At 39.3% G+C, this 24,660-nt stretch overlaps 1 protein-coding gene and 1 long non-coding RNA gene across 4 annotated transcripts in view; one reads left to right on the top strand and one right to left on the bottom strand.

Moving 5' to 3' along the window:
* LOC130273750 (uncharacterized) overlaps nt 1-10,508 on the top strand; it is a 203,912-nt gene extending 193,404 nt beyond the window's left edge. Inside the window, exons 3-4 of the long non-coding RNA XR_008844110.1 lie at nt 6,718-6,873; nt 10,285-10,508. This is a non-coding gene — a long non-coding RNA (uncharacterized LOC130273750). The remainder of the gene's footprint in view (nt 1-6,717; nt 6,874-10,284) is intronic.
* The window catches only part of GMDS (GDP-mannose 4,6-dehydratase), a 716,505-nt gene that overhangs the window by 299,858 nt on the left and 391,987 nt on the right, over nt 1-24,660 (bottom strand). The gene's annotated exons all lie outside the window — the stretch shown is intronic.

Below are 24,660 nucleotides of genomic sequence, written 5' to 3'. Positions count from 1 at the left end.
TTCTAAGGCTGCTTTTTCACACTATAAAAACACTTCCGCTATGAACGCCCTTTAGGAAATCGGCAGTTATACGTTATTATGTGATGGGCGAATGAACGGGAGAAATAGTGCATGCACTATTTCTCCAGCTACTATCGCCTGTCACAAAATAACGACTGTTATTAATAACGGGCGATAACGGGTTAAAACGGCTATTAGAAAAATCCCATAGACTATAATGGGATTTTCTAATGCCCGTTAGTGCTTTTGTACCGGCCGTATAATTGCCGATTTCCTAACGGGCGTTCATAACGGAAGTGTTTTTATAGTGTGAAAGCAGCCTAAGCTAAGAATAAAAAAATGTGAAATATGTAAATTTTTCCAGAATTTTGTATCAACCAAAATTTACTAACATAAAGCAGAATATGTCACAAAAAACTAAACTCTCTCCTGGATACATCAAAGAACCCCAAAGTCAAATTGGTCCAAAGGCCACAATGGTCCTAAAGGCAGGGCTCAAGTCCTGCAGGAACTCATGGGAACAGAGTCCCTGCACTTTTTCCACTGCAGGAACCCTGTTCCCATTATCAAGAGTCCTGCAGGACCAGTCCTTGAGTGGAAATCTTGGGTGAGTTCCCACACTTTTTCTTCCAGGACTGACCCCTGCCTGAAGGGGTTTATCTGCTGTGGTCCACCTTCTGTATAACATGATGCTGGCAGATCAGAGTGGAAGTTCAACTTTACAGGTTTCTTTTAAATATGTTAAGAAAATCTGTACCATTGTGACTATGCTACATACAAGTATCATCAGAAAATGACCTTATGTGAACCCTAAAGAAGCTGTTTGAGATTAGAGAATAAAAGGATTAAAAAAATTAAGATAAAAAGATGTAACACAAGGAGAGACATAACTGCTTCTGGGGAGAAAACACACAAATCCTTCTTTCTAATCATGGTCAGATGCTTTAGCACCATAACACTGCCACGTGTAGCTCTAATATACATATACATGTATCCCACAATGGCACAAGTAATGGCATCCTGTGAATTCATAGTTGGCACAACGGATGATCATAAAACTGATTATCTGCTTTCAGCCACTTCGATATGGTGCAAAAGGTGCACATACCATAATGAAACACATTAAAAGCATGCCTACCTTCCTAGTGAATATTTATTATTAGCAGGATAACACAGTAGCATTGGAGTTGAAAACAAAGAATGCAGAATTTGGTATCTGTCCCAGAAACATATCATGCATCACTAGCATATTTCTGGCTAAACTGGTGACATCACATTACATGCTATGCTATCTTCAGTGGTTCCCAGACACTAAATATAAGAGTTCACTGTACTCTTAAAAGCAACCATCTGCCTAGTGCACTCAGATAATGTTACCTAAGAACACATTACCACATCTAGGACATTTTGAAGAATATATCCATGGATAACTTTGACCATTATCACAGCTTACATTAAATCCTGTACTGTAAAGGACATGTCCACACCTTAGTCATTGAAAAATATTGAAGTAAAACAATGCTTTTCTAGAGATGTTTTTCTGAGCTATTTCCTTACCAGGTGGTTTTATTCTTTTGGGCTCTAAAAACTTGTAATAAACATTGAATAAAAAAATATAATACATGTTTAGTAGAAAAAAATTAGATCACATTATAACATAAAAACTAATTATTTTTATCACTAACTAAAGCATTTCAAGAACCATAACAGTAAAGACGTCTAAAGGCATCAAGCTATGGGGGCTGTTATCACTCTCACAGTCTGAAATAATGGTCACTGGAAGTTCAACATGGCACCTCACGGCAAAGAACCCTCTCAGGATCTGAAAAAGAACTGTTGTTCTAAAGATGGCCTAGGCTATAAAAAGACTGCCAAGACCCTAAAACTGAGTTGCAGCATGGTGGGCATGACCATACAGTGGTTTAACAGGACAGGATCCACTCAGAACAGGCCTCGACATGGTCAACTAAACAAGCTGAGTGATTGTGCTCAGCGTCATATCTAAAGGTTCACTTTGGGAAATTGAGTGATGTATGAGTGCTGCCAGCATTGCTGCAGAGGTTAAAGGGGTTGGGGTCAGCTGGTTAGTGCGTAGACCATACACCAAACACTACAATTGGTCTGCATGGCTGTCATCCTTGATGTAAGACTCTTTTAAAGATGATGCACAAAAAGCCCACATGCAGATTGCTAAAGACCAGCAGACTAATGTAATCATGTCCTTTGGTCCAATGAGCCCAAAATAAGCTTATTTGGTTCATATGGTGTCAAACGTGTGTGGCAGCTATCAGGTAAGGAGTACAAAGACAAGTGTGTTCTGCCTATAGTCAAGCATGGTGGCGGGAGTGTCATTGTCTGAGTCTGCATATGTAATACTGGCACCGTGGAACTACAGTTTATTAAGGGAATCATGAATACCAACATGTACTGTGACATACTAAAGCAGAGCATGATACTCTCCCTTCAAAGACCGAGCAGCAGGGCAGTATTCGACCATGATAATCCCAAACACACCTCCAGAATGACTACTGCCTTGCTAAAGAAGCTGAGGGTAAGGGTGATGGACTGGTCAAGCAGGTTCCCAGACCTAAACCCTATTGAGCATCTGAGGGGACATCCTCAAATGGACGTTGGGGAAGTGCAAGGACTCTAACATCCACCAGCTCCTTGAAGTCATCATGGAAGAGTGGAAAAGGACTCCTATGGCAACCTGTAAAGCTCTGGTGAACTCCATGCCCAAGAGGCTTAAAGGGGTATTCCGGCTTTATACATCTTATCCCTTATCCAAAGGATAGGGGATAAGATGTATGATCGCAGGGGTCCCGTCACAGAATGCCAGGGGATGCACCAAGATCACGGGGGTCCCCAGCGGCGGGACTTCCGTGATCATACATCTTATCCCCTTTCCTTTGGATAAGAGATAAGATGTATGAAGCCGAAATACCACTTTAAGGCAGTGCTGAAAAATATGGTGGCCACACAAAATATTTAAATGTTGAGTACAATTTGGATATTTGCACTTAGGGCTGTACTCACTTTTGTTGCCAAGGTTTAGACATGAATATTTGTAGCAGAGGGTCATTTCTTCAGTGTTGTCACATGAAAAGATATAAAAGAATATTTACAAAAATGTGATGGGTGGACTCACTTATGTGAGACACTGTATATGCACATCAGATATTAGATCTCCATTCTTGGTTGTAAGTAAACTGTGTGCATCAAAGGAGTTGTTTTACTTGACATTTATTCAGCTGTTAGGTGGTAATATATCTTATTCATGACCAACATTGCCATAAGACAACCATGAAAAATCCAGTAGAATGGAGACACTGACTGCTAACACCAGAGTATAGCATTTCCATCATTTTAAAAAAGTATCATGTCTGGTAAAGGCTTGTGTGAGAAGGCACCACCAACATATCAGATGAGCAGTTAGGCCATACGTTACATTCGCCATGAGTATTTATTGTACAAAAGGGGTAAGGCTATGTTACATGAGAGGAACATCAAAGAATTCATTTTGCAATATATCCTAGTCTATTACAATAACTTTTCAGGATCATTAGTAATTCTGTCTGCCATTAAAATAGCATTTAACTATGGTTCAGTTAACCCAATATTTCACAAGGGGGATGGGTGGCAATGCATTCACATCAAATGCACTTCACATCAATTCATGTCCATACCAGAGCATTATCTTCCATTTCAGAAAAGAAGCACAAAAAACATATTGTAGTCGTATCATACCTATTAGCAGGTCCAGACTAGTCCATAAGACTAGAAAAGGATCCTCCAAGGGATCCAAGCTCTGGATCAATATTAGTAACAATTTAAAACTACCAGAAAGACCACACTAGTTGACTTTGTACCAAGCACTTGTCACTAGGGTCTATGTGTAAGTTTACAATGCAGTTAACAGTAATAACTCCCACGTTCTATACAGATGGAGGGTGGGCACTCAGGATTATTTTCTTTAGTGAACCCAAGTCTTTACTTCACCTATCATCCATTCTGGATGACATTGGAATATCATTGTAAAACTGAAGGGAACAATACGATTTTCTCAAGAGATATGTTCCCAGCCTTATTCTTCCTCATTTTAAATATTGGCGAGTCCACACAAAGTATTGACAATCACGAATATTCACCATTTTTACCATACTGCCCACATAATTAAACTATTTAATGCAACATACTATGGTGGGCTCAAAGTACTTAGAAACATTAAACAATAAAACACAATGAAGTTTTATCTCACGACGGATCAGAACATTTTCAGCATCAATACATGCTTATCATACATCTTGCTAAACGTGTTCTCAAGTCCTTGCGATAATATTCATAAACTTAAGTAGGCGACTAGAATGTGTAGCATCAGTTGCCAACAGCATGAAGTAGCTCGCTATTACTTTCTCACACTCACTCTGTGTTAATGCCACAGAGACAGCTCGCCAATGTATGTGGTGTGTATACCTGAAAGAGCCGATTACCATACAGAGAGACCATTTTAATCGAGTGGAAAAATATGGCACTTCAAACAATGCATTTATTATGGAAGTAAAACCAAGCCTTTAATTACCGCCACTTTATCTGAAGAACATTTTTGCTGGCTGTAAATCTAAAAGGGCTTTATTGTGAATGACTGGTTATAGTTTATGCAGTTGGAACAATGAACCATTAAAAGAAACGAAAACCACTGACCCTTCTAAGACAAACTCAGGGATAAAAAGCATTCAATATCCTCGAACAGCTTTTTTTCCCCAAGACTTTAACAAGTGAGGAGTTATTTCTGTTCTGTACAAAACTAGCACTATGGCTTTGCAGCGATGGGGTCCTGGGTTCAAATCCGGATAAGAGCAACATCTGCACGGAGTTTCTATGTTCTCCCTGTGTATGTGTGGGTTTTCTCTAAATGCTCCTGTTTCTTCCCATACTACAAAAATTATACTGATAGATTGGTTGGCTTCCTATTAGGTTCATGCATGTATGTGTTGTGATCGGAAACTAGATTGTGCTGCTAAACAGTGCTGCTAAATATGCTGGCCTAATATAAGCAACAAAAAAAAAAATATCACTGATATTTTTAGATTATCTTCTACCTTGTAAGGCTGCTTTCACACTACAAAATTCATCCGTTTTAACAATTCGTTTGATGTTCCGTCATGAAAACCCTGAAAATCGGCCATTAAACGTCCGTTAGAAAATCCCTTACGTCCGTTAGAAAATCCCATTATAGTCTATGGGATTTTTACATTATCCGTTTTAATCCGTTATAGTCAGTTATTAATAACGGACGTTATTTTGTGACGGAAGATAGTAACAGGATAAATAGTGCATGCAGTTTTCCTTCCGTTCATTCTCCCGTCACAAAATAACGTCCGTTATTAATAACAGACTATAACGGATTAAAACGGATAATGTAAAAATCCCATAGACTATAATGGGAATTTCTAACGGACGTATGGGATTTTCTAACAGACGTTTAAAGGTCGATTTTCAGAGTTTTCATAGCGGAACATTAAACGGATCTTTTAAACGGATGAAATTTATAGTGTGAAAGCAGCCTAAAATTATTAGAATCATTTATTATTGCTAACAGAACTGAAATTGTTGACACAAAATTTATCAAAAGTCTCATGACCCACTAGGATAATGTTATAATCTGTTCAACTGACTAAAAAAATTAAAGGGCATGTCAATCTGCAACATCTGCAACATCAATATAAAGACACCAGGGGAGATTTAGGAAAAGTTGCTGATTTGCCCATAGCAACCAATCAGATGGATTCTTTCATTTTTAAGAAGGCCTCAAACTTTTTCTCTGAACAGGTTTTGACAAATCTCCCCCATCATCTCAAAAATGGTGGTTCTGTAACTCTCGTTTACTTTACTGGTTATTAACAACATGTACAACATGTTTCACAAAATGTCCAGGAATGGCAATGATCAGCTCTAGAGAGTTGTGGGGTCCCTGTGGCCAGGCTTTGTTCTAGCATTTAGTGTGATTGAGACTTGTTTTCCCATTAATATACAACTTTTACCTACAAACCAATTAACATTTAGAGTCTGTTTAGCTTAGCATATGTAACAATTTTATTGTTTTTTATATTAGTCATGACATATTTACACATGAAGTTAGCTATTTTTAGGCAGATGTATTACAAACATTAAAGAGTACCTGCCACAAGCCTAAACTTTAAATATATTGTTTGTTATGTAATTATAAAACACTTTGCAATTTACCTGCAATAAAAATTCTCAACCTTTATATGTTTTTAATGTGATTGAAAAATCAGCCACTAGGTGGCTCTGTTCTGTTTCCTGCTCAAGTCAAACAGTTTGTTTAGTCTCCTCCCAGCCTGACAGGAGACAAATTTCAGGAAGTGCGTGCGGGGCATGGCGAGGCACAGCTCTTGCAAGCTTCAGTGACGTCGCACCTACTCGGGAATGCCCACTTTCTTCTGACGGAGCTCACACAATGTGAGCAAGGAGAAAGATATGATACCGAGATTTTTAAAGCTCAGAAAATGTTTTGAGGGGTGTTAGGAGTAGTTAAGGAATGTAATCTGAATTAGTTTAGAAAATATGGTTTGATGACTAGTACTCTTTAAGCTGTGATTTCACACAACGCTCTATGGCCAGAAAGAAAAAAAACTGCATCCGTATTTTTTACTTCTAAGATGCCGTTTTTAAGGCATTTTGTGTTTACTCTTACAGAAGCAACCAACATACACTAAAGGGAGAAAAGATGGCAAAAGAACAACACACCATGTGGGTCTGGATTTTAAGTGCTTCTCCTGGCTTGTTTTAACAAATTGCGGGAGTCTGACCTCCCAGACCCTAACAAAAACTCTTGACATATCTCTACAACAGGTCAGCATCAAATAATCTTATGTATTTAATTTTAGTTTCATGAATAACATTTATGTAGAAAAAAAATATGTTTATTATCTTATTTTATAAGAAAAACAAAAAGGCCTAGGACAGACCACTGCGGAGGCAAATACTTTCTTCGTGTAAAGCTGCAGGGTGTGCTTCAGCTCAAAATGAATAGGACCTAATGGGTACCAATTAAGTCTATTGACAACTATAGACTCAAGAATGAGAAAGAGTACAGTCCTCTCCCTCAAAGAACAGGGAGTGGCAGAGGAGTTACCTTGTATAGGTCTCCAGCAGTACAATGTCATGTGTCATAAATATACCCACCTTCTAATAATAAAGATATGGCTCTGCTGAACTTATCCTGGCCTACACAGCAAAGCTAAAAAGTGATCTCTAGAAATGGTAAATGTCAAGCTTTTTTGTGTGCTCCCCAATTTAGTGTGAAAACTGCAACATTTTAAGTAAGAATATTTCAGATAAAAATTTATATTTTATGATTAAATAATAGTCAGGTCAAGGTAGTAACTTAAAAGTGTCCTTTATTAATTTCTGTATGACCAAAAATTGGTGGTGTTACCAATTACAATGTAATTTCTGCTTTTATTTTCATAGAACTAATAGAAAACATTTAGAACTGTAATGTTCACTATCACTTATCTCTAATAGTCTTCCAATATTTTTGATAAATGACACCAAGTGATTGAAAATCAATATAAAAAATAAAAATAAAAATAAATAAGGTACACGATTCAACTTCACTTCTAACGCTGCAAAACACATAAGGAAATAGTAACTACAATAATAACATTAATAAACTAAACATGAAATTATATCTTTAACATTATTTTCTGTAGTCTAAACATGTCTTATTATACTATATATGTAATAAGATGCTGTCGGAGTAAGTGGATTGTATGCATTAGGCATATGTACAGCAAATGGATTTTAAAATAGACAGACTTCCCTTTACACTCCCAGTCAAAAGTATGTCTAGATTTGAGTGGCATTTTCCCCATGCCAATTAGATTCTTGGCAGTGTTTAGGGTACAAACTAGGAGGATTGTCCAAATATGGTGGGGAATTTCATAACACTGGCGATATTAGCATTTTCTTCAGAGTTTAACATAACACAGTCCACTGATTTGCCATCAGAGTCTGACACACAATGTGATATCATAGTTTATGGAATGCAAGAGAACCACTGGTTCACCATTAGTGTCATGCTTAAGTTTTTAAGTATTCATTTTGCATCCTAGAATAGATGAACTCTTTCAGAAATGTGTATAAACGCTGCAATGGAAGCCAAGACATTTGACGTTTTGGCAGAGAGTAGAAAGATGGGTAATATAAATGTCGGACTACCTGCAGCCACCACTTGGGGGAAGCCTAGGAGCCAAATAAACAAGAATTTCCACACTAAACTCAATAAATGCAATAAATAGGTGATCAGCTGCTAAGCTCCCCCTAACAGCATTCTGCAGGACGACAGTATTTTATTGTTTATGTAAAATGAAAAAGCATAAGCAATTCAGAGCTTTACATTAGACTAGCAGAGCTCAGGCTATAAAGTTATATATTTTTTAATCTTTCAGTATATGGTAACAAAAGTGGACAATGTTTTAAGGCAAATGAATGAAAAAGGAATTTATCGCCTCTACTCTTATTGCACCTCATCTCTAACCTGCCTGCTACACGTTAACCAAGCAATAAAGTTTTTAATTGACAAGCACAGGCTGCAATGCTAAACCTAATGAAAAATGACCATTGGCCTCAGATAGAACATTAAATCATAGAAGAGGTGGGCACCCATAGTTTAAAAGGGATGCTTTGAATATTTCCTGGGCAGGGAAGCATTAAGCATTCATTTAGGGAGAGCTGGGTCAAGATACTTATGCCTTTTCACTAGGAGGTGTCATTTTTGGCATTTACTCCAACAAAAATATAAAAATGATAAATATAACAAGGAGAAAATAGTGAATCTAGTATTTAATAAAATATTCCTTAGGTAAAATGACCACTAGTAAAAGTAATTTTGTGTACATGTCACAAAGCTTTTAAAGGGGTATTCCAGGCAAAAACTTTTTTTTATATATCAACTGGCTCCGGAAATGTAAACAGATTTGTAAATTACTTCTATTAAAAAATCTTAAGCCTACCAAAAGTTATTAGCTTCGGAAGTTTTCTGTCTAACTGCTCAATGATGATGTCACGTCCCGGGAGCTGTGCATGATGGGAGAATATCCCCATAGTAGCTGGACAGCTCCCGGGACTTGAGTCATCAGAAAGCAGTTAGACAGAAAACAGCAACTCAACTTCAGAAGCTAATAACTATTGGAAGGATTAAGATTTTTTAATAAAAGTAATTTACAAATCTGTTTAACTTTCCAGAGCCAGTTGATATATAAAAATAAGTTTTTGCCTGGAATACCCCTTTAAATACTATATATACTATTTACTGACAATACAATCCTGATGCAGATTATACTTAATCTATTTTATGGGACCTGTGTACAAAATACTCTTGTTTAGCTTCACAATAGTAAAAGTTATAATAAAAGGGTTTGTCCAAGTAGAGAAAAAGGTTCTACATCAAAGGTCTCAAACTGGTGGCCCTCCAGAAGTCACAAAACTTCAACTCCCAGCATTCCCAATGCTGTCTGGGAATGTCCGGGCATGCTGGGAGTTGAAGTTTTGCAACATCTGGAGGGCCAACAGTTTGAGACCCCTGTTCTACATAGTGGCAGAAACTGCCACTCAACAGCATTTAATACCATAAACAGATACAGGTCCCACCTCTTGGACCGTGACCTATTTTGAGATCAAGGGCCCCCCAATCCCCTTTTGCCTGCCAGCCCTCAATAAATGCTCACTACATGCAGTCTTCTGGCTCCTAAAGCTACCAAGTACTATTTGTTGCTTGAACACCGACCATAGCTTACTTATGTTTGTACTTGGATCTGATATCTTCCCCTTTCTCTTATTTTCGGCATCCTATTTTTTCTTCAAAGCCTATATGAGATCCATTTAAAAGATGTCCAATTTCTAATAATACTAACTAGGAATCATAGCGATTCTTGGCCTCCTTATAGACTCTCCTTATTTTTATGAGCATAGGAAGCTTGGTGAGGAACACATTACTTCCAAAGCTCTAACACCATATCCTATAATCTATATACACTAGTCTCAGCACCAAACTATCATACCCATTGAACATATAACTCACCCCTGTGACTCTTTTCTCTGTATAGCAGATTTCAATGTTTTCAATTCCTCCTTAAATTTTTGGAGATTTGGAACAGATAAAGGTACGCTATAACACATTTTGGGATAGTCATAAATTGACCAGTTTTCTCTGATGTATAAGATCTAAATTTACAAGCATTCCCCTTTTATTCTCCGCAGATTGTTCCAGCTCAATCTAAACCCTTGTTCTCCTGCTGGAAATTGGTAATCCACAACTAGATGAATGCAGCCACAGCCTGCATCCCAGATATGTGGACACAGGGGGCGACTTCCTCTAATATCGTCGAAGCTTCAAACGGTGATGTGGATGGAGGACCTTACAGCTTACTTTATGGGTAATAACAAAGGGGGAGATTTATCAAAACCTCTCCAGAAAAAAATGTTTCTGAGTTGCCACAGCAACCAATCAGATGGCTTCTTTCATTTTTTTAAATGCCTCTGAAAAATGAAAGAAGAGATCAGATTAGTAGCTATTAGAGATGAGCGAAGTTACAGTAATATGATTCGTCACGAACTTCTCGGCTCGGCGGTTGCTGACTTTAGCCTGCATAAATTGGTTCAGCCTTCAGGTGCTCCGGTGGGGTGGAGACTCTCTCTCTCTCTCTGTATCCACCTTTTCCAGCCCACCGGAGCACCTGAAAGCTGAACTCATTTATGCAGGAGAAGTCATCAACTGCCGAGCCCCGAGGTTCGTGACGAATCCTGTTACTGTAACTTCGCTCATCTCTAGTTGCTATGGGCAACTCGGCAACTTTTCCTCTGGACAGGTTTTGATAAATCTCCCCCAAAGTCTTTAAATTCTTGCATTATTGGATTGTGTTGCAGAACTCTTTTAAATGCCAGGCACTATACTAACTGGATAGTCCCACTAAAATTTATCCCAGCCAAAACTGTTCTGCACTTTTCTTCTTACCATTTGTTTGTCTCTCCTTTCTTTCATCATTTAAAAAAAAAAATATTTACTGTTTACTGCTACAGTAAGTGTACCCTCAATTTTGCCTTTTTTTATTATTTAACTTTCTAATTTAAATCTCAACTGAGATCAATATATACATTTCATGCTACACATCTGGTTGTAATTTGTTTATAAAATATTGTAAAGAAATGAAAAGCTAATTATATTAATATAATAAATAATTTCACAGCCATTATGCTTCGTATGAGCACAATTCTTAAAGGGGTATTCTGGGTAAAAAATGTTTTATCCCCTATCCAAAGGATAGGGGATAAGGTGTCTGATCGTGGGGGGCCTGCTGCTGAGCCCCCCCCCCCCCGCGATCTCCCTGCAGCACCCGCATTCTATTCGGGTGCTGAATCTCCAGTTTCGGAAACCTCCGGGTTTCCAGGACTGGGGACGTAACGTGACGTCACGCCATGCCCCCTCCATTCATGTCTATGGGAGGGGGCGTGACGGCCGTCACGCCCCCCTCCCATAGACATGAATGGAGGGGGCATGGCGTCACGTCCCCAGTCCCAGAAACCCGGAGGTTTCCGAAACTGGAGATTCAGCACCCGCGCAGGGAGATTGCACGGGTGGTCTCAGCAGCGGGCCCCCCGGGATCAGACGTCTTATCCCCTATCCTTTGGATAGGGTATAAAATATTTTTGCACGGAATACCCCTTTAACAAAGGCAATCCCTATCATCTTTCATTTGGATTTGTGAATAATATGTCTGCATGAGAAGCCAACTGCATGACATTGTGCTAAAAAAACAAAAACAACAAAAAAACAGTCACACATTATCAGCCCATCATGAGACATCCAGTCATTGTGATCAACAAACAGGATGGACACACGACCCAAGCTGTCGTTTTCATGCCAAACTGCCAAGACGATTCTGCTTTTAATGACATTTGATTTATATGTGAGCTAAACGCACGCTGACATTTCAACTGTTAAAAGTTCCATATTATCAATTTAAATGAAATAAGTGTGTACAAATTCACTTGCTTATATAAAACACAACAGCCATTGCCATAGTCACTTTTGATTAAGCATGCTTTCCTAAAAACACAGCTGCAAGTTCTTTTTCTTTTTCCTATATATTTTTTTTCAAGATAAAACTAGATTGTTTTTTCCTGAGTGCTGAACTTGATCCTGGTTCACATTGCCAGCTCACCTCCAGCTGCCTTTACAAAGTTTCACACTAAACCCCTTGTTTATATCAGTGCTGCAATTAAGACTAGGCCAAGAGGAGACGTCCCCATGAGGGTGCCAAAAGTGCAAGGCAAAGACCTGACTTTCTGTCACTCTATTTTTTTTTCTTTTTTACAAGACGCTCATGCTTTTTTAATCGTGACTGGTATGTATGCAAACACACACACATACATACATGCAAACACACACACATACATACAAACACACACACACATACATACAAACACAAACACATACATACATGCAAACACACACACATACATACATGCAAATACACATACATACATGCAAATACACATACATACATGCAAATACACACATACACACATCCCCCTGCTCCAAAATCAGTGGCCATTTCAGGACATTTCCACAAACTCAAGCTTCTTTCCAAGTTGGCCAGTGGAGGGGTTGTGCCATACTGAAATCATTTCCAGAGCTAAATTGGGAAACTTGAGGCAGCTGGGCAATGTTACAGCTGGCTAAACTGAAGCGTGCAATAAAAGGCAGTGTGAATAAGGTATATTGAAGCTAAATTGGATTTGTGTGAAAGGACATTTATTTTGAAGGTCAGAATGGGAGAATTAATGAACAGACGAAATTAAATTAAGCCAACCACATCTCAAAAAAAACATTTAAAACATGCGGCAAATTTGAAAAAGCAGGAGACGTAGATTTAAGTTGGTCACAAAAACTCAGGATATGTTTTTAGTGAAATATGCATACATGGCACAGGCTTCTTTACTTGTGTATATACTAGACTAAGAAGTGCCTCCTATCCTCTGGCCACCTGTAACTATATTTTCATAGAGAGGCATCTAGCCATGACCACAACACAGCCAGCAATACAGCAAAATGGCGCTGTACCAGGATTAGCTAAAGATGCATGTCAAATTCTTTTACATAAATAATTAGAGTATTTAACATAAAAGAAAAGAACTCAAAACTGGACCCAAACACAGTTTACTTTTTTTTTTTTTTAAATAGACCTGTTTGTATTATTTTGGTAATTGTATGTTAAGTATTAAAGGGGTTATCCACCATAAAGTGATTTTAGTACATACCTGCCAGGCTATCGGGGTATTTCCTGTTGGAGTTTGGTATCTTAAACTACACATCCCATAGTTCCATGCTTGTAAGTGTGAAGTTACATTCCTCCCTCCCACACATCAGCCACCCCACCCATTGCAGCACAAATGAGCTCAAAAGATCAGTGTTATTTTAATCAGTGTGCTTACAGCAGTTGCAAAATTACCTCTCTGTCGCTCCACCCATTAAAGCAGGACTGGCACCCTGGCAAGTGATGTCAGGTCTCGACGCACCGCAACCTGGGAAATCCCGAGACATGAGTAATTTTGTATGCTGTTAAAAATAAATATTGGGGCAAAAAACACTATATTATGAACTACACTATTTTTACTGCCCCTGTAGCATAGTCAAAAGAAAAATCCTGGAATACCCTTTTAATAATATATTTTAACATGTTATCTTTGTTTTGGAACTCTTAAAGGGGTACTCCGGTGAAAAACTTCTATTAAAAAAATCTTAATCCTTCCAGTACTTATTAGCTGCTGAATACTACAGAGGAAATTCTTTTCTTTTTGGAACACAGAGCTCTCTGCTGAATCACTAGCACAGTGCTCTCTGCTGACATCTCTGTCCATTTTAAGAACTGTCCAGAGTAGGAGATATAGCAAATTAGAAATTCCTATAGCAAACATATGCTGCTCTGGACAGTTCCTAAAATGGACAGAGATGTCAGCAGAGAGCACTGTGCTCGTGATTCATCAGAGAGCACTGTGTTCCAAAAAGAAAAGAATTTCCTCTGTAATATTCAGCAGCTAATAAGTACTGGAAGGATTAATATTGTTTTAATAGAAGTAATTTATAAATCTGTTTAACTTTCTGGCACCTGTTGATTTAAAAATAAAAAGTTTTCCACCGGAGTACCCCTTTAACCTCTTCAGGACACAGGGCGTATGGATACGCCCGTGGGAAATCCGGTCCCCACCGCTAGCCGGTTGGGGACCGGAGCTGGATGCCTGCTGAAATCGTTCAGCAGGCATTGCGGCATATCGCCCAGAGGGGTCATGATGACCCCCCCATGTCGGCGATGGCCGCAGATCGCTGGACAATTCAGCCCAGCGATCTGCGGCGGATTCCTGGTCAATCGGGTCTCCAGTGACCCGGAATTACAGGCTGTTCGGGGCCGTCTCTGACGGCCCCGAACAGCCATAGCCAGCAGGGGTGAGGTGGCACTGGTGCGACCTCACGATCGCCCTGATTTGTCGGCCGACTAATCAGGGCACCTGCTGCGGGTGTCACTCCCGCAACCCGCTCCGCCCATCTTCCGGAGGACGTGATCGGGTGCGGGAAGAGGACCCCGGCAGCTGGGGACCCCGATCCCCGGCGTCCCTGTTGGGATCGGGGCCCCAGGAGCGGCGGCGAGGGACTGACCTGAAGCGGCGTGGATCAGCAGTTGGAGCTGAGTGACAGCCTCCTGCATTTGCTTAGCAACAGCTCCCAGCATGCAAAAAGGGCATGCTGGGAGCTGTAGTTATGCAACAGCAGGAGGCATATGGGCATGCTGGGACTTATAGTTTTGCAACAGCTGGAGGCACATTTTTTCTATGGAAAAGTGTACCTTCAGCTGTTGTATAACTACAACTCCCAGCTTGCACAAACAGCAAAAGTGCATGCTGGGAGTTGTAGTGGTGCATCTGCTGGTTGCATAACTACAACTCCCAGCAAGCCCGTTGGCTGTCGGTGACTGCTGAGAGTTGTAGTTTTGAAACAGCTGAAGGGACACTGGTTGTGAAACTCTGAGTTTTTTTTTTTTTTTACCTAACTCAGTGTTTCAAGACTGGTGTGCCTCCAGCTGTTGCAAACTACAACTCCCAGCATGCACCGTACATGCTGGGAGTTGTAGTTTTGCAACAGCTGGGGGCACACTGGTTGTGAAACAGTGAGTTAGGTCACAAACTCAGAGATACATAACCAGTGTGCCTACAGCTGTTGCAAAACGAAAACTCTCAGCATGTACAGTCTGTCAGCGCATGCTGGAGTTGTAGTTTTGCAACAGCTGGATGTTCCCCCCCAATGTGAATGTACAGGGTACACTCACATGGGCAGAGGTTTATAGTAAGTATTCGGCTGCAAGTTTGAGCTGCGGCAAATTTTCTGCTGCAGCTCAAACTTCCATCGAGAAACTTCTGTGAACCCCCGCCCGAGTGACTGTACCCTAAAAACACTACACTAACACAAAATAAAATAAAAAGTAAAAAACACTACATATACACATACCCCTACACAGCCCCCCTCCCCTCCCCAATAAAAATGAAAAACGTCTGGTACGCCACTGTTTCCAAAACGGAGCCTCCAGCTGTTGCAAAACAACTACTCCCAGCATTACCAGACAGCCACTGACTGTCCAGGCATGCTGGGAGTTATACAACAGCTGGAGGGCCCCTGTTTGGGAATCATTGGCGTAGAATACCCCTATGTCCACCCTTATGCAATCCCTAATTTAGGCCTCAAATGGGCATGGCGCTCTCACTTTGGAGCCCTGTCGTATTTTAAGCCAACAGTTTAGGGTCACATATGGGGTATCGCCGTACTCGGGAGAAATTGTGTTACAAATTTTGGGGGCTATTTTCTGCTTTTACCCTTTTTAAAAATGTAAAATTTTTGGGAAAACAAGCATTTTAGGTAACATTTTTTTTTTTTTTTACATATGCAAAAGTCGTGAAACACCTGTGGGGTATAAAGGTTCACTTTACCCCTTGTTACGTTCCCCGAGGGGTCTAGTTTCCAAAATAGTATGCCATGTGGGTTTTTTTTTTTTTTTTGCTGTCCTGGCACCATAGGGGCTTCCTAAATGTGGCATGCCCCAAATGCAAAATTTGCTTCCAAAAAGCCAAATGTGACTACTCCTCTTCTGAGACCTGTAGTGCACCAGCAGAGCACTTTTCACCCCCATATGGGGTGTTTTCTGAATCGGGAGAAATTGGGCTTCAAATTTTGGGGGGGATTTTCTGCTATTACCCTTTTTAAAAATGTAAAATTTTTGGGAAAACAAGCATATTAGGTATTTTTTTTTTTACATTTGCAAAAGTCATGAAACACCTGTGGGGTATCAAGACTCACTTTATCCCATGTTACATTCCCCGAGGGGTCTAGTTTCCAAAATGGTATGTCATGTTTTTTTTTTTTTTGCTGTTTTGATACCCTAGGGGCTTCCTAAAGGTGACATGCCCCCCAAAAACCATTTCAGAAAAATGTTCTCTCCAAAATCCCCTTGTCGCTCCTTCCCTTCTGAGCCCTCCACTGCACCCGCCGAACACTTTACATAGACATATGAGGTATGTGCTTACTGGAGAGAAATTGGGCTACAAAAACAAGTAAAAATTTTCTCCTTTTACCACTTGCAAAAATTAAAAAATTGGGTCTACAAAAACATGTGAGTGTAAAAAATTAAGATTTTGAATTTTCTCCTTCACTTTGCTGCTATTCCTGTGAAACACCTAAAGGGTTAAAACACTTACTGAATGTCATTTTGAATACTTTGGGGGGTGTAGTTTTTATAATGGGGTCATTTATGGGGTATTTCTAATGTGAAGACCCTTCAAATCCACTTCAAAACTGAACTGGTCCCTGAAAAATATTGATTTTGAAAATTTTGTGAAAAATTGGAAAATTGCTGCTGAACTTTGAAGCCCTCTGATGTCTTCAAAAAGTAAAAACTCATCAATTTTATGATGCAAACATAAAGTAGACATATTGCATATGTGAATAAAAAAAAATTATTTGTAATATACATTTTCCTTACAAGCAGAAAGCTTCAAAGTTAGAAAAATGCTATTTTTCTAACGGAAAAGGATAGGGAATAAGATGCCGGATTGCGGGGGTCCTGCCGCTGGGACAGCTGTCACGCTCCCATAGGCTTGCATTGAGGGGCGGAGCATGACGTCACAGGGGCAGAGCCGTGATGTCACAATACTCCGGCCCAATGATCGGCAGTCATCAGACCCGGAGCGAACATGCTCCGGGGGTTGATGGTAATGGGGTGCTGCGTGAAAGATCACGGGGGTCCCCAGCAGCTGGGTAGGGGATAAGATGGGTATAAGATGTCTTAGGGGATAAGATCAGATGTATTAGGGGATAAGATAAGATGTCTTAGGGGATAAGATGTCTTAGAGCCGGACTACCCCTTTAAGAGGAGAACCTCAAAGTACATACTTGCAAGACAGTAATGGACATGCTTAGGATTTGTTCTTTTCTTGGGGCTATATGGCTATGTTGTGAGATTACCATAACACTGTGGCTATCTTTTTGTTAACTATTTCCTGTTGGAGTTTGTTTCCTAAAAGGGGCACCGCGGAAAAGCATTTTTTTTTTTAAACCAACTGGTGCCAGAAAGTTAAACAGATTTACTCCTATTTAAAAATATTAATCCTTCCAGTACTTATCAGATGCTGTATGCTCCACAAGAATGTATTTTCTTTATGAATTTCCTTTCTGTCTGACCACAGTGCTCTTTGCTGACACCTGTCCAGAGTAAAAGCAAATTCCGAAAATGGACAGATGTGTCAGCAGAGAGCACTGTGGTCAGAAAGGAAGGAAATTCAAAAAGAAAAGAACTTCCTGTGGAGCATAAAGCAGCTGATAATTACTGGAAGGATTAAGATATTTAAATGGCAGTAATTTCCAATTTTAACTTTCTGGCACCAGTTGAAAAAATAAATGTTTTCCAGCAGAGTACCCCTTTAATACTACAAGTCCCAGGATTCCTTGTTTGTAAGTGTAAGGTCACTTTTCTCCCTCCCACACATCAGCCATACCACCCAATGAAATACACCTGTGATCTACTTAATGCAATAGATTAGTGTTTTCTGACCACGGTGCCACCAGCTGTTACAAAACTACAATACTTACAGATTGATCTCCCTCCCACCCAGCGGTCACTCCACTCATTAAAGCAAAGACATGCTCCCTCTGAACACCTGACTAGTGATGTAATGTTTTGGGCCACACTACAACCTGGGAAAACCTGAGACGACAGTATTTTTTGTAAGCTGTTAAAAATAAACATTGGGGCAAAAATCACAGAATAATTGTGAGACCACCATAAAACACAGGTACAGACACTTTATTATGAACTAATTTTACAGCCCCTGTAGCATAGTCAGATACAAAAAAATCCTGCAATACCCCTTTAAGCAACAGAATAAAAAGTGAACTTGTCAGTATGGTTTCGTAAGTAAAATAAAGACCACTTTTTTCAAAATTTGACTAATGTGATCTTATATCTGATAATTCCCATACTGAGTGGCAAATCTACCAAATTACAAAATATAGGAGTGAGGTGCATATGTGTACGTATGTTTGTCCCTTGCATACAGATCACTAATACTAATCTAAAGCCAAAACTTTTGTAAATTACTTCTATTTAAAAATCTTAATCCTTCCAGTACTTATAAGCTGCTGCATGCACCACAGGAAGTTCTTTTCTTTTTGAATTTCATTTCTGTCTGACCACAGGGCTCTCTGGTGACACCTCTGTCCATGTCAGGAACTGTCCAGAGTAGAAACAAATCCTCACAGAAAACCTCTCCTGCTCTGAACAGTTCCTGACATGGACAGAGGTGTCAGCAGAGAGAACTGTGGTCAGAAAGAAAGGACATTCAAAAAGAAAAGAACTTCCTCTGTAGTATACAGCAGCTGATAAGTACTAGAGGGATTAAGATTTTTAAATAGAAGTAATTTACAAATGTTTAACTTTATGGCACCAATTGATCAGAAAACAATTGTTTTACACTGGAGTACCCCTTTATAGGCAGGGTGGGTTTACCTGTGGCTTCTGAAGCAAAAACAAGTAATCAGTTTATTTATAAAAATATTTTTCACCCCGATTTGTCAGTTGGAGCTGCGCTTCACTCGGTATCCGCCCCCAGCAGAGTCTCCTTGTTTTAAGTTTGTCTATTTGTCCCGTAATGTGTCTTCACTCTTTCGTCGTCACTCTTTCCTTGTCCTTGTGTAGTCATGTTGGTTAATTCCTCTCTCATTCTGATCTGAACATTGTCCTTACTTTATTACTGTGATTTTTCTTTGTCAGTTTTTTTCTCCACTTTGTATTCCTAGGGGGGTTCTTCCTCCTCCCTGATTGTTCTTGTCCCTCACCCTGCTCCCTCCCTTTCCCTCTCACCCACCGGCCCTGGCAAATAGATGGCTTTTTGATGACCACATGTTTTTGACTTATTGCAGTTTTATTTCAGTTTTACTATGTTGTTTCCATTGCTCTGGGCCTACCAGGCCACTGATCGATGTATGGTTCGTTCACATCATCTTTGTATTTACTTGGTTTTATTAATAAACTTTTTGAATTTGAAAAAAAAATTTTTTTTCCACAATTGCGATTCACTTAGTTAAACTTGAACTTGAATAATGATAAAAAAAAGCAGTCCAGAATGATAAAAGTCCTTTTTTTCCCTTCCTAATTCTGATACTGACCTTAATATCCCGCAAAATCCATTCTCAGTTATGTTGGCATAAGCACAGGTCAGAAAGTGGTATGTGTGGACGAGCAATAAGCCAGTTATTTTGTTGCATGATTTTTTTTTACTTTTATCTTCCCACAAAATTTTGAAGATTTTGTCCTGCTTGCTAGCTTCTAAACACACATATACAGTACACGGTTTGCATTTTATTGGACAAAAAAACATTTTGGAGGCCAAGATAAACTGTACTCACAGTGCCCTTGTGCATACTTTACAGAGCCTGTACTAACAGTCACCTGATACAAACTAAAAATCTTGCTTTGAAGCCTATTTGTTAATAAAGGTCTGCAAATATACATATTACAATATACCATTATCCAGACAAAATTTTCTTAGTATATAGTTTTTACCTTGACTTCTATTTTCCTAATTATATGATCCGGTATTTCATATAAAAAAAACTTTCCTAATATATATAAAAAATAATAATTTACGCATTTCTGCTTGCTGTGGCTCAATAGAAAGTCTAAAAATGATCCATTTTTTTTTAGTAAACAAACTATTTTCTAAATATAATAAAGGGAAGAAAGAGAAAAGAATCAAAATATAACAAAATTAATAAACTCAGAGCTCATAATACTAAACATGCAAGATCAGTCTGTGGTGTCCAAATAAGAGGAGATGAAGGCAACGCCAGTCCACACATTTTAATAGGTCAACGGCCATACCCAATTCAGGATGCCTACTATCGTCCATCATATGAGCGGCTCCCATTCTGGCAGACCCAACCCATTTATCTATTAAATGCACAGCTATTATTCTAAAGATTTGCCTGGCGGACCGTTCTAAATCCAGGGAAGCTTTAAAACACAGCTACTTTCTTTCAAAAACCACTCCCTGTCTGTCTCCAGGTTGGGTGTGGTTCTGCAGCTCAGTTCCATTGAAGTGAATAAAGCAAAGTTGTAATACCACACCCAACCTGAAGACAGACGTGGAGCTGTTTTTGAAAGAAATTAGCCGTTATTTTCTATTCCTGGATAACCCCCTTTAATAGGACATATGGTGATCAGCTGATCCCCTCAACGGCTACATTTTGAAATAGCTTGTTTGATAAGACAACCCTTTAAATTTTATTTCACAATGAAGAAAAAAATTAACAAAACATGGTCATACTGGTCCGATAGTAGAGACCAATATTTTAAATAAAGTATACTAACATCGTGTTAATTTTTGAAATTATGCTGAGAAGCAAGTAGATCAAAATACAAATTGTGGATGTGTGGCTAGGTTTCTGTTTCTCTATTTTAACCACTTAAAGCATACCCGTCAGATTTTTATGTGTCTAGCACCTTTATTTATTATTTTATTACACTTTTAATTTAGCTTACTAGTCTGAATTCCTCTCAAAGGGAAGGGGCGTGGCCTCACTGTTCAGGTCTCCGCCCCCTCCCTCAGTATGCTGTCTGCTCACATCTCCCCTAGCATTAGCAAAACTACATCTCCCAGCTTGTCCTCACTGACAGTAGCAGGACACAAGCTGACACTGGGAGGATTTTTACTCCAGCTGTGAGCCCTGCGCTCACAGCTGTCAATCAAGGAACTGTGTCCATGATGTAGGTGATGACGCATGGACACAGCAGGACTAGTATGTGTCCAAGCAGGCAGGGGGGGCAGTTCTTTGGCTTTTTCAAGCAATTGCAAAACCTATTGGTTCTGCATACTTCACTACATGTCAAAAGTTTCTGTATCTGACAGTGCCTATTTAAGGACCCAGGGCGTACCTGTACGCCCCGAGTCCGCTCCCTTTCTATAGCGCGGGGCCACGCCTCTAACTACGGCCGGGACCCGTGGCTAATAGTGTGCAGCACCGTTAACCCTTCAGATGCGGCGTTCAAAGTTGATTGCCGCATCCAAAGTGAAAGTAAACTACCTCCGGCTAGCTCAGTGGGCTGTTCAGGACCGCAGTGGCGAAATCGCGGCATCCCGAACAGCTGGAGGACACAAGGAGGGTCCCTACCATCCTCCTGTGTGTCCAATCGCCGAATGACTGCTCCGTGCTTGAGATCCAGGCATGAGCAGTCAAGCGGCAGAAACATTGATCAACGTTATCCTATGGGATAACAATGATCAATGTAAACGATCAGTGTGTGCAGTGCTATAGCCCACTATGGGGGCTATAACAATGCAAAAAAAAAAAAAAAAAGGGAAAATAAAAGTTAAAGATCATTTAACCCCTTCCCTAATAAAAGTTTGAATCACCCCCCTTTTCCCATAAAGAAAAAAAAAGTGTAAATAAAAATAAACATGTGGTATTGCCACGTGCGGAAATGTCCGAATTATAAAAATATATCGTAATTAAACTGCGCGGTCAATGGCGTATTCGCTAAAAAATTCCAAAGTCCAAAATAGCGTATTTTTGGTCACTTTTTATATCATGAAAAAATTTATAAAAAGTCCGATCATACAATAAAGGGTCTGCTAAAAACATCAGATCACGGCGCAAAAAATTAGCCCTCATATCGCTCCGTATGCAGAAAAATAAAAAAGTTATAGGGGTCAGAAGATGACAATGTTAAACTTATAAATTTTCCTGCATGTAGTTGATTTTTTCTCAGAAGTACGACAAATCAAAACTATATAAGTAGGGTATCATGTTAATCGCATGGATCTACAGAATAAAAAAAAAAGGTGTCATTTTTAAAAAAAAATTACTGCGTAGAAACGGAAGCCCCCAAAAGTTACAAAATGGCATTTTTTTCTTCAATTTTGTTGCACAATTATTATTTTCTGTTTCTGTTTTTAGGTGCAAAATTGAAAGAATTAAGATTTTTTTAAGTTAAGGAGGAAAAAACAAAAGTGCAAAAACGGAAAAACCTCGGGCCCTTAAGTTAAATAAAGTGTCATAAGAATATAAATGGATGAAAACACTAAGGACAGATTTATCAATGTGTGTCAGAGGACTAAAAATTGCTAATTTGCCCACAGCAACCAATCACATTTCATTTTATCAGAGCAACTTGAGAAATAAAAGCTGAAATACAAAAAAAAAAGCTAATATACAGTGCAGCAGTGTTCCATTTTTCTCAATGGGATTCTGCTGTACCATTTACACTATGGAATTTGAGATCCCCAAAAAATGTTCCTTTTCTCAACAGAATCTGCTCTGAAATGCATTGCAGTCTATTGAGACAGCGTATCTGAGCGGTCCTGGCGCCGTCCACCACAGACAGAATTCCTAAGACAGCTTGATATCTCTGGGCCTAAAAATCAAAGCTCATAAAGAAAACTAATCAGACGGGACAATTTGATAATGTGGATCAGCAAGAAGAGTCACCAAGCTCAGCTTTTTGTTTTGAAGTAGATAAAGTGCTATGCAGGCAAGCGTAAACCAAGGTGCTCTTTACAGTCTTAGGATTTGGGATATATTTTATTCAAAAATATCTTTTTACTGATGGTTAATCTGTAAGGATGATTATGGCAGTATTCTATTCACTTTATAGAACATACCTGTATATAATGGGTTGGCGATGGATTTAGCAAATGTGTTTTAAGACAGGTGCCTTTAAGTTTGTTTGTCTTCTAATGCTCTAGTCTGTCAGTTCACTTGCTTTGAAGGGGTACTCCGGCCATAAGACATCTTATCCCTTATCCTTTGGATAGGGGATAAGATATCTTAGGGCCGGAGTACCCCTTTAAACTAAACATTTTTAGGCAGATTTGCCCATCAGGAAGGATATAGCCTTCACATTAAAGCTACTTAAATAAGTTATCAAACTTTTACCATCTCCTATGCCATAAACAGACTAAGGGGGGCATTCACACAACTTATACAAAATGAATGTTACTATCTTACAGTCGTTTTAGCACATTTCAAATTTTCTCATAAAACATTCTACTTATATCAGTTTTTAACTAAAAACAAGTATCAAAATAAAGCAGATACAGGTCTAAGATCTCCACACACAACATATTTTCTAAAATATAAATTGAAACAAATGAAAATTGCTGAGTGTTCCCTCCTTGACACATTTACCACAATTGCTAATGAAAAGAATGGCCTTTTTTGACATTTTGTATATCTTTACTATCTATAATCACATTCAGCTTTTAACAAAATGGTTCTATTTAAATAAAACTACAGCTTTTTAAACAAATGTAGTACTGTATAAAATAGCGTTTTACATAAATAATTTTGAAAGGATGCTTAGCTTTTGAAATGGAGTATGCTAAAGAAATATTTATGTAATGTTTTTTAAGCCTCATCTAATATAGAAAAAAAATCATTCATGTTAAAAGGAACTGATTAGCCATAACATTAAAACCCTCTGTCTGAAAATGTGGAGGCCCAACTCAGTCTGCTCTGACCTCTTGAGATATGGACTCCAGAAGAATGCTGAAGGTGTCCTGTGGAGTCTGCTACAACCAGGTTGGCAGCAGATTTAGGCTAGGTTTCCACTTGGTTTTTTCCCCAGCACACTCTGCTCTATGATGGGAGTAGTAGTACCTGCAGTTAAGGAAAGATCACAGCAGATGTCACTCCTGACACCCGCTGTGATCCTCCTGTATAATGTACAGATGCGGTCAGCCGCTCTTCTATGGTCCCCTGCACTGACATATATATATATACACACCTATCCATATTTCCCACAGAGAGTTGTAATTGGCTGGAGCCATTTGGCCAATCACAGCTCTCTGCGGTAAATCTGAATAGGTGTATATATACGGCAGTGCAGGGGACCATAGAAGAGCGGCCGGCCGCATCTATACATTATAGAGGAGGATAGCAACGGACCCGGGGTGATCTGTCAATTAGTACAGGTACTACTACTCCCATCATGGAACAGTGTGTTCCATGCTGGGAATGGTAGTACTACCTAAAAAATT

Source organism: Hyla sarda, chromosome 5 (genome assembly GCF_029499605.1).
Source record: "Hyla sarda isolate aHylSar1 chromosome 5, aHylSar1.hap1, whole genome shotgun sequence".
Classification (NCBI taxonomy): Eukaryota; Metazoa; Chordata; class Amphibia; order Anura; family Hylidae; genus Hyla; species Hyla sarda.
The sequence above is the reverse complement of the archived record's forward strand: the minus strand, read 5'-3'. Positions and strand labels throughout refer to the sequence as shown.